Below are 11,374 nucleotides of genomic sequence, written 5' to 3'. Positions count from 1 at the left end.
GAGCCAGTCTCCCGCAGCCACTCTCACCTTGAGCAGTGAGACCAGAGGCAGAGCCACGCTCGGCCCAGTTCCCCTCTGGCAGATGGGGTGGCCCAACGGGCGAGGCTGGCCCTGGAGCGGAGGCGTAGAGACCCCCAGCCCTTCCCCAACTTGGCAGCTCTAGAGGCGCATTCCTCAGGGCTGCAGCAGTGGCTGGAGGCGGGTGGGCAGGATCGGTAACAGGCACCTGACCAGTCCTGGAGCCAAGCGAAGGCTGTTCACTGACAACCGCCTGGCCGTCCCCTTGTCCTGACGCCAACAAATGGCCAGTGGAACAATGGGCTGCTGGGTAGGAGGGGGAGCCATCTCAGGGGAACAGGCCCGGGTGAGTATTTGTTCAGCCTGTGGAAGGGAGGAGGAGGAGAGGAAACCAACTTTCAAAGTATTTCACCCTTTGTTAACCCTTCCCAGCCCCCTCCTCCCCCCATGCATTCCACACACACAAACTCACAGGGGGGTCCTGGCCAGGGAGGAATCAAGAGCAGCTCGTGTTACAGAGCTGCCTTCCAAGAAGCTCAGAGCAGCCTGATCCTTCCAAGCTAAGTTCACCCTGGTGGGACACTGAATTCCCCACTGCCGCCCCCCACCCTGCTGCTGGCCTCTCCCAGGGCAGAGAGATGGAAAACCATTAGTTGTAGGAGGGAGAGAAAAGATTACTTCTGTTATCGGGGCTTATCCATAACCCGAGAGGATGGAAGGACTTCACGGCACAACTTTAGGGAGTCATTAGGGAGTCGGCGAACTGCTGTGTATTTCTCTCTCCTGGGGAACGAGGCTTGAGAATTGTGATTTAATTTTTTTAACCTGTTTGTTGGATCCATTTCCAAACATGAGCCTTCCATGGCGAGAGAGGCAGGCAGCACAGGTCACAGCGGCTGTGCACTGCCAGGGCTGTGTGCGGGGGACCCAGGGTTGGGACTGCAGGTGATCTGGCAGGTGGGGTCCAGGACTTCAATAGTCGGGGGGGCTGCCTGTCTGGATGAGCAGACTGACAGATCACACCACAGATCCTGAAATCTGTTGGCCACACAGCAGGTTTCGGGGCCTAATTCTCCATTCCCCAGCACGGTGTGTTGTCACACACCCCAGTGACTAGTGGAGGCAAAGGAGGTGTAAGTTACCATGGCAGGGCTTTGTTCCCACTTTGCAGTAGCATAAATGAGAGCACAAAGTGCCGGGCAATGGACACCCAGGCCCACTGTATTCACACGAGAGAATGACCAAGTCCAAATCTGGCTTGCTGCCTGACCCTAGGCATGTCATTTAAAAAAACCACACAACTCTGTGCCTCAGTTTCCCCATCTGTAACATGGGGATAATAGTTGCCTGTCTCACAGGCGTTGATGTAAGTAGAGCCAGATGAATGATATAAAAAGATTTCTGTGGATATCTGTTTGGCCTTTAAATGAATTCCCAATGGCCGTGTTCACATTCCGTTTCCACAAATATTCATGAGAATGCCATGAATTTTAAACAAAGATCGGTGACTGTTCACAGGAAGTGAACTTCCAATTCATGATCGCGACTATCCTCATTGGAAATCTGAGTCCAAGAGTTACGTTCACCACTCAGGGACATAGAAACATTCTGCATGATCTAAAAATACCAAGTGTCAGAGGGGCAGCCGTGTTAGTCTGGATCTGTAAAAGCAGCAAAGAGTCTTGTGGCACCTTATAGACTAACAGACGTTTTGGAGCATGAGCTTTCGTGGGTGAATACCCACTTCGTCGGATGCATGCTCCAAAACGTCTGTTAGTCTATAAGGTGCCACAAGACTCTTTGCTGCTAAAAATACCAACAGACCTCAAATGCTGAATCCCAGATACTCACAATGGGGAACAATGAATGGCTCCAGAATGAGTCACAGCAGGGCTAGCCCAGTGCTGCCAGGGGCTCCCATGTCAGTGGGGACCCAACTCACAAGGGACAGGTGAAAGGAGAGTGGGACATTTACCACTCAGACTTCCTGCCATGTGGCACAAGCTGCTTTGTGCTGACTGAGCACTCGCTGGAGATAAACCAGGGAGAATTCTCATACCAGCTTTGCGCTCATTCCCTACTGACCCCAATCTATAGTTCTCAAGCCTTCCCCATCTAGCTCCACAGAGCTGTTTGAAGTACACCATACACTGAACACCGGGCTGGGCAGCTGGTACGGCCAATTGATGACTTTGTAGGGGGCCTCAAAGTTGTTTGAACCATCCCTGATTCAGAGAGTCATTTCAAATAATGGAGCACTTAAGAAAATCACCATCTGCTCAAGGACAATTCGCAACCAGAGGAAGAGGTGAAGTTCAACAGATGCATTATTTGCCCAGCTCTGGCACTGTGCACTGGGTCACTGCTTGTACCGTGCTTTGGAGGCGATTTGAATGGGATAGGATGATCTGTGACAGGCATGTTTGGGGTAAGCACCCAGCAGCTCAGCTGCTCCTCAAAACTCTCTAAACCTCTTGCTTCTACTAAATGTGGCAGAAAAATAAAACCTCACTAGACATGGCTTGCTCTCTCATGAGATTTGAGATTTTGGGTGCTTCCTGCTTCCAGCTAGAAACCCCATGAAACCAGGGCACGCTTTGCATTTTAGTGCTCAAAGACGTGGGAGGAAACCAAGAGCTGCTGCTGCAAAAATGAAAAACTAAGGTCAACAATTTCAAATATGGGCACCTAACTCCGAGGAGACATTTTCAGAAGCATAATTCATAGAGTTTAAAGCCAGGAGAGAGATGAGATGATCTAGTCTGATCTCCTGTCTATCACAAACCATTACATTTGCTCCAGTTACCCCAGCATTGAGCCTCAAAATTTGTGTTTGACTAAAGCTTATCTTCTAGGAACGGCATCCAGTCTTGATTTGAAGATGTTAAGACCTGGGGAATCCACCTGGGAGTTTGCTCCTCTAGTTAATCACCTTCACTGTTAAAAATCTGTGCCTAATTTCTCTTTTTGATTTGTCTGGCTTCCAACCATTGGTTCTTGGTATTTCTTTCTCCGCTAGATTATGGAGCCCTTAGTACCCAATATTTTCTACCCATCCAGGGACTTCTATTTTGTAATCGAGTCACCTCTCACTTTTCTTTTTGATAAGCTAAACAGATTGAGCTCTGTGAGTGTACCCAGAGCCAGTGGCAGCAGACTCCAGCTCACGCTATTGCTAAAAACAGTTGTGCAGGCAGCGCTTTTAAGCTGTGGCTCGGGCTGGAGCTCAGGCTTCCTTAGGCTTCAGAGCCTGAGCTGCAAAGTCTACACAGCCCAAGCATGTCAGCCCTTGGTTTGGAGGCTTGCTGACCCAGGCTGTGCAGACATACCTTTAAAGTCTCTCACTGTCGGGCATTTTCTCCAGCTCTCAAAACTTAGTCTGTGGCTCTTGTCTGCACCCTCTCTGGTTTTTCAACATCCTTTTTTAAAACGCGAGCCCCGGAGCTGGACACAGTATTCCAGTATCAATCTCACACGCTGTATACAGGGGTAAAATCACCTCCCTACCCCCTCCTCCCTGTTTAAACAGCCAAGGATCACACTGGCCCTTTCGCCACAGCTTCAGTTGTTTGTCCATTAGGACCCCTAAATCCTTTGCAGAGTCACTGCTTTCCAGGATACTGGCCCCATCCCCATTCCATAGTCATGGCTTGGGCTCCTTGTTCATCAATATTTAGCATTCCACCATCCTGTGTGTCATCCACAAATTTTATCAGCAGGGTTTTCTATTTACTTCCAGATCATGGATGAAAATGTTGAATAGCATGTGACCTAGTGCCAATCCCCACGAAACCCCCCTAGAAACACCCCCATTCAATGATGATTCCCCACTGACACCTACTTTTTGTGATTTGTCAGAGTTTTTAATCAATCTACCGCAGGGCTGGCTTTAAGCCGATTCCCTGAAATCAGGCCCTGCGCCTAAGAGGGCCCCACACCCACGCCTAAGAGGGCCTCGCGCCTTAGGTATCCTTTTATTTATTTATTTTTTTAACTCACCAGGTGGCAGGGGCAGTCCACTCCAGGTCTTTGGTGGCATGGGGGAGGGGGTGTCCGCTCTGGGGCTTCGGCGGCATTTCGGCGGCGGGGGGTCCTTCAGTGCCACAGAAGACCCAGAGTGGACCCCACACCGCCAAAGTGCCGCTGAAGCCCCGGACCGCCACTGGGTATTCGAATCAGGCCTGGCCATTCATAAAGCTGGCCCTGATCTACTGTGTGCTGTACTGATACTGTATAATGCTAATTTTTCAAACAGATTGTTGTGCCTTACAAAAGGCAACGCATATTACATCAATGCAGTTACCTTTATTAACAAAACTTGTAACCTCAACAAAGAATGAAATCCAGTTCGTTTGAGAAAACCTATTTTCCATCAAACCATGTTGACTGGCATTATATTCCTATCCATTAATTTTTTATCAGTTGAATCCTGTACCAGCTTTTCCATTATTTTGTCCAGGACTGATGTCAGGTTACTTGGCCTGTAGTGAGCATGGTGTTCCCACTTGCCCTTTTTGAATATTGGCACAACATTCACACTCTTCTAGTCTTTTGGAATTTCCCTGGTACTCCGAGATTTATTAAAAATTAACAAGTCAGCAGGCCTGAGATCTCCTCAGCCAACTCTTTTAGGACTCTTGGGTGCAAGCTATCCAGGCCTGCTGACTTATAAATGTTTATCAGTAATAGATGTTTTTTAACATCCTCCTTAGTTAATGAGCTGGAAAGTCCTCCATCGCCCTCACGTGATACAAATACATCATCCTACTTCTTTGCAAATGCAAAAATATTTATTGAACCCTTTTGGCTTTTCTGCCTCATTAACAACAATTTTAACACCCACAACTGCCATGGACCACAGAGTGCTCAGCACCCCTAAAATCTGGCCTCTTCTTTAAGTGCTTAAGGTCCTGTCTAAACTATGGAAATTGGCACTGGTGTAACAAGTAGCTACATCTGTGCCAACCCCTAACGTACACACACTGTGCTGATGCAAAATGGGACTTGCACAGGGTAATAGTCCATCTACACATTTACTCAGTACAGAACTTCCTGGCACAGATAAATCCTTACTTCAGGCAGCAATGGCTTTTTCGAACCTCAGAAACAGGCCAACTTACGGTTTGTACTATGGCAGCACGTCCAGTTCTTCCCTCCGTCCCAGTTACATCCTTCTAGACAATTGTATGATCCATGTGCTTTAGTAGCAGCTTCAATCCCAAACCAGCACCTCCCATCCCCAATATACCTCAGAGCTCCTCAGCTGGGAAACCTCACGATGGTGTTCCCTATATGGGAGGCCAAAGGTCCCTAGTCTTACCCAGGGATCCATTGTGTTCTCAGGGGACTCTCCACCCTTGAGCCCACCATGGAGTCCACTGGAGTTGCACCAGGGATGAATCTGGCCTATTGTTTCTAACTGGGTTTTCCATGGACACGGCATGGCTCAGCGAGCCGCCTTCATTACTCTAATGGACGGAAGGAATCAGTCTCCAATAGCTATTATCAGGCTGGAGTCTTCCCTTCCCGAGACGTGATCCCTCTGCTGGTTCCTGTGCTGTGTGTGTAAAAAAGGCAGTACATGCCCTGGTTAGCAATGTATCGACCAGTGTTTGGATTTTACAGGATCTACAGGAATCAAGATACTGTTGCAAACTTCTCAGCCCAAATGGATCCGTGGTGTAAGCCCGTGGAAGTCAATGGAGTTCCACTGGGATGGGATTTTGTCTGACATGTTGATTGCTCTACCAAGTTTACTCCAATGGCCTGTTGTTATAACGCTCTTAAAAACAGAGTGAGAAAGAAAGGCAGGTGATGGCAAAATGCTGGGACTCAAGGACCCCCTAATACAGTGACCCTGGGTGGTGTTATTCTGCAGCAGCCCCCGTGTCCATCCTACGGCAGGTAACACCACAGTGCTGCAACTCCAGCAGCTCACGGTGTGATTCGGTGAGGCCAGGATCCTCGTGAGCGGAGGCTCCAACCTGGAGTGAGCGCCCACGCCATCATAAGCCTATAGGCTGTCACTTCATAGTATCCCCTTGGCATAGGATCCCCCATGCACTGTGACTCCACACTACAGTGAGCGCCGTGACACGGTACCCGCCATGCTACAGTACCCCATCCCCATCGGCTCTGATGCACGGCCCGTTATCGCCACGGTTCCATGCCATAGTAACCGCCCTCCCCCTCAGCCGTGCTGCACCACCTCTCCGGTGGGGAGGCCCTGTGCTGCAGTGGATGCAGGCTGCCGTGCCCTTCCAGCCAGGCGAAGCCCTGTTGCAGGAGCTCTGGAAGCAGGGTAATAATCTGCACCCCCAACAAGGAAAGGACCCAGAGAGGAAGGCTACAAAGAGAAAGTGTCCTGGGGAAATGCCCGAGCAGCAACCCCAGGCAGGCAGGCAGCAAAAGGAGGAGGGAGAGGGGCAGAGGAAGGGAGCGAGGGATGGAAAGAGAGAAGTGAAGGGGAGATGGTGACAGAGGAAGGAATGGAAGCAGAAGAGAGCGAGGCAGCAGGAGCGCAAGCATGAGCAGAAATCTGTTGCCGGGGATGTGTGCTTTGCTGTCAGCCGTCTCTGATTAACAGGCTGCCTTCCAGCTCCGAACCGGCTGCGTTCCTGGCAAAAAAAAAAAAAAAAAAAAGCCCCCCCCCGCTTCCTGATGTGGGCGGGGCTTGCTGAAAGGTTACATTTGCACAATGTGCCTCTGGAAAGCCGTGCCAGGGGTTGCGGGCGGGGGAGGGCGAGTGAGCGGGAGAGAAGGCAGCTCCATTCTGCTGTGCCTGTGTAATGGAAAAAACCCTCGGGGGGACGCGCAGGAAAATATCAAGTTACACTCAACCAGCACCATGCCCGCTTCCAAGCAGCTGGTTCTGCTGAGAGAGCGGCTGCCCAGCCAGGGGTGCCAGGGGTCTGCCAGCAGGGGGAGGGGGAAAGGGTGCAGAAGAAAAAGGGGAGGGAGGGAACAGCCAGACAGGGGGAGCAAGTGGGGACAGAGGGAGATGAGTGGGCAAAGGGAAAGAGATGGGCTGTGGGTTGTAATACTTTGGTCTAATTTCGGTGGTTGGGTTTGATGAGCAGGTGCTGGGTGGTGTTGGTGGCCTGTGATATACCAGGAGGTCAGACCAAGTCTGCTGGAGGTCCCTTCTGGCCTCAAACTCTATCACTGTGTGACTACAAATCTATGGGGTGAGGGAGAAAGAGTGAGGCACCCAAACAACCTTAACTCTGCCCTGCAGTGACACCAACAGAAAAAAAAAAAAAGAACCCCGCCTTTCACTTGCATCTTTAAAATTCAGTTTCCTCCCTTCTGGAAGCACAAACACTAAGATGCATTAGTCAGGACCACCACAGCTACTGCATGAGGGGCAGTGTTAAGGGTGTGTGGATGCATTTCTGTATCTTGACATGGCTGGGTTTTGTTTTAGCTTAACCTTCACGCTGAAGTTTCTGGGTTTACGATGCTTGGTTTGGAGATAGTTACAAAACCCCACCGTGCTTTTTACCCTTAAAATTACTGCTAGATCCTCCTTCACCTTAACCCCAGTTGAATGTAATTTTTGGTTTGGGAATATTAAATAAAGTTCTTGAAGAAACAAACCTTTTCTCTTCTTGCACCAATGCCTGCAATGCTGGTAGAAGACACTGTGCCAGGAAAGTCCAGCTACTTCAATCTCTACTAGCGCATGATATCAGCGCCCAGCCCCGCTGCTTCAGTTAAAGAGGTTCAGTCACTTTTTCCACCATCGGCTTTACACAGAAACAGGGCAGGGTCCTGCAGTCATGGCCCAATTTGCTACCGACGCAGCAGTTTGTGATGCAGCATGCTCTTTACAGGAGAACCCCAGACCTGCCACGTTTTATTCACTGCCAGGGAGACCACCCTGCTTTGGGCCAGCTTTCAAAGTATTTCTTCCCTTGCAGTGAACGATTTTACAATTCCAAACTACTGCAAATCTACCTGGCTGGTTTTTGAAATCTCCTTCATTAAAACTGTTAAACTTGACAGCCCTGCTGGACTGGAGGTGTATAGACTGATTTTCACATAAAGAATGAACCCAATTTTTGTGGGGGAAGGGATGTATAAACTTTCCCATCCATTTCAAGTTCTCTCTGGCTGACACTTGGCATAAAGTTTAGTGGAGTTTGCTGGTGGGATTTTCCAAAGGAGACCATGGGCTTTAGGAGCCCAACTACCATTGACTCATAATATGATTTAGGTGCCCAACTCCCACAGTCTCCTTTGCAAATCCTCTCCTTAATCATTTATTAGTTCCCAAACATAATCCATGTCCCATGTAAACCCAGAGCAACTCCACCAAAGCAAATGGCCTTACTCTGGATTGACACCAGGATGACTGACAGCAGAATCTGTCCCATAACAAAGTTTCAAAAGCAGCATTTGGCTCACCAAGCTTCAACATCCCAGATGTTTTTTCTGCCAAACAGTAACTCCGGGGAGAACTGCTTCCACCTCCCAAATGGGTGCATAGTCATAGCCTCATGCATAGCGCACTCTTAGTGGCAGTGCTCTCTGGAACCCATAGAGCAATGCTGCTCTGGAACGGGACGCCCAAGATGCTGGCAACTTAGCATCAGATATTAGCTCACTTTCTGTTCTTGCACATTTTTGCAGCTGCAGATAAATCCCCCTGCATTTTTCCCTGGCAATGAATAGCCAGTGCAAAATGTGGGTGCCATTATTTGCAGGTGCAAAACTGTGCCCACAAAAGAGGAAGGCCATTTGTTCAAATCAGGCCCTCAGAGTTCACAGATGGGGGAGAGACCCAGAGTGGATTATCTGGAAGAGCTGGAGTGAGGAGAATGCCAGTTGACCCCCTCTGCATGCATCACAATGGACACAGCTTTGATGCAAGATATCACCTGGGGGAAGGTGAGGGTCTGCATTCAGCACCATAAGACATACAGCTGTACTGTGTGGGAGCCATTGGCCAGAGCATATTCCTCAGCGTTCTGCAGAATCAGGGCCATCCCCCTTCCATTCCTTCCCCACATCCAGTGATTGCACTACAGGCATTCTACTTGCACAGGCATTATCCCGAACTCATGGCTCCTGCATGCTACAGCTCTGCTATCATGTTGACTTCACCGCAATTCACAAAGCTCTCCAGTCGTATGGTCGCCATGGAGAGTGCAAGGGACAGACTAGAGATTGTCAAGCCATATGATCAAGTGATATTTTTATTCACAATGGGCCATCTCCTGAGCTCCTTATTCCGTTATTATTTATTCAGTCCTTGACTTCAGTGGGAGTCTGGCTCAGCAATGGCTGATTAAAAAAAGAAGGAAGACCCTCAAGATTCAACCCCAAGGTTTTGCTGGAAATGGTTTAACTCAAGGCCCTATGTACAGTATTCTTGCCCCATACCACCCTGCAGCCGTACATTCATTTCATATTAGTCCACCTCTCGCTGTGCTGTTGTCTATGAATACCACCTATAATAGTCCTTATCCGAGATCCAGTTCTCCAGCCAGCCCTAGCAGACAAATGGAAAACACACTCAATTTCAGTGGCTGACTAAAGTCCAAAGTTGCACGTGGTTTTCTTCTCTACGTTCTTTGGGGGCATGTGGTGTAGTGTTCAGAGCAGTAGACTGAAAGTCAGGTTTTTGTGTTCTACACCCAGCCACCCTCCTGTCTCGCTATAAGCCACCTTGCTGGCTCTGTGCCAGAGTATGCCCAGTCCAGGATAACACCACCTAACTCGCAGGTAGGTTGGGAAGATTAATTAATGTTTGTGTTTCGTTTTGCAATCCTCAGATGAGAGGCCCGATTAGAAGTACAAAGTACGATAATAGGTTATGTTATAAAATTGACAACAGGCTGTTGTTCTGAAGAGCTTTCGTGTATTAATTTTTATTGCAAATGCACCCGGAGGCGACATTTGGTGCAACACGCAATTGTAAAAAAATGAATACACTATTAAATAATTATGAAGTTACAGCTCTGTGGCATATTGCTAGCTAGATGGCACCTTCCTTTACTACAGTCGCCTTGTGGACAAAACAGGAAGTCCCTTTCTTATTCACCATCTATTATCCCATCTACTGCATCTCCAGCTCTTCCTTGGTCTCAGGACATCCAGGCAGCTGTTGCTACTCTGACTCCAAGTAGGTCATGTGATAGAAGGTCACGTGATAAAATATCATCGTTTTTTCCTTGCATAAGGCAAAAATCACATTGGTGTGAATAAAAGTTGGAGAATGAGACTTACACTGGAGAAGAGCTTTGCTTCAAGCTTTTGAGTGTCATGATGCTCTCTGGCTTGGCAGTAATTTCTTTGTCCTTGTTGTCCAGCACTGCAGGGACCTGTTGCATTTCTGTGTCTCCCTTCTCACCATGTCCAAGCATTTTCTTTGGATCTGGTTCCCCTTACTGATCACCTCTATTATCCTTGTTGTTAGTGGGTGGTTCCAAAATACCTAAGGGATTTAGATGCCCAACTCATTGGAAATCAATGGGAGTTGGGTGCCCAATTCCTTTAAACACCTTTGAAAATTTCATCCATTGCCCCAGGGCCAAATCCTGAAATCCTTACTCAGGGCTAGACTGGGCAATTCTGCCTCACCGCAGTGGGAATGCCTCACACTACGATCAATGGGGCTGCTTGTGCGAGTGCTAACCAGCAGGAATGAAGGTGGTTCAGTCACACTGTCACTGTGTACTCTCCCCTTAAGCAAATTCCTATTGCCGTCAAACCTCGCAATAACGCGCCCCGCCATAACGTGAAACCGCATAGAACGCAATCAGAAGTTGGCTCCCCTTGAAGGCCTAATACCAGTGGTCCCCAACGCCATGGCGCCCGCTGGGACATTGATGTGCCCCTGCCTAGTGCCCAGCAGGGAAAGAAGCCGCGGCCCCACGCCTGCCGGGGACAGAGAGCACCGGCGCCCGCAGCCTCGGAGTTCTCTGTCCCCGGCAGGCGCGGGGCCGCGGCTTCTCTTCCCTGCTGGGCACTAGGCGGTGCACATCAATGCACCGCGTTGGGGACCACTGACTTAAACTGACCGACTTGAAACCCACTATACCGCGACCCCGCATTTATCGCGATGGAATTTTTTGGACCCCAAACATCACGTTGTAGCAGGGTTTCACTGTATATTTCAGAGGAGGTTTCTTGAGTAAGGGTTGAGCAAATGCTGAGTGACCCCTGGAACTGGCCTGCAGGCCTTCAATGGGAAATCTGTCCCAAACAGGATCCTAGTACAAACAGAGCAAGAATTTCAGGATTTGGCTGGGTGTTTACCGAGTCCGTGCTTTCCTGTACATTTTGTACAGCCCCAAGCACACTGATAGCACCCGACATATACATGACAAAAGACATCATACTAAGATGT

This window comes from Mauremys reevesii, linkage group 19 (genome assembly GCF_016161935.1).
Source record: "Mauremys reevesii isolate NIE-2019 linkage group 19, ASM1616193v1, whole genome shotgun sequence".
NCBI lineage: Eukaryota > Metazoa > Chordata > Testudines > Geoemydidae > Mauremys > Mauremys reevesii.
This window is presented reverse-complemented; position numbering follows the sequence as displayed.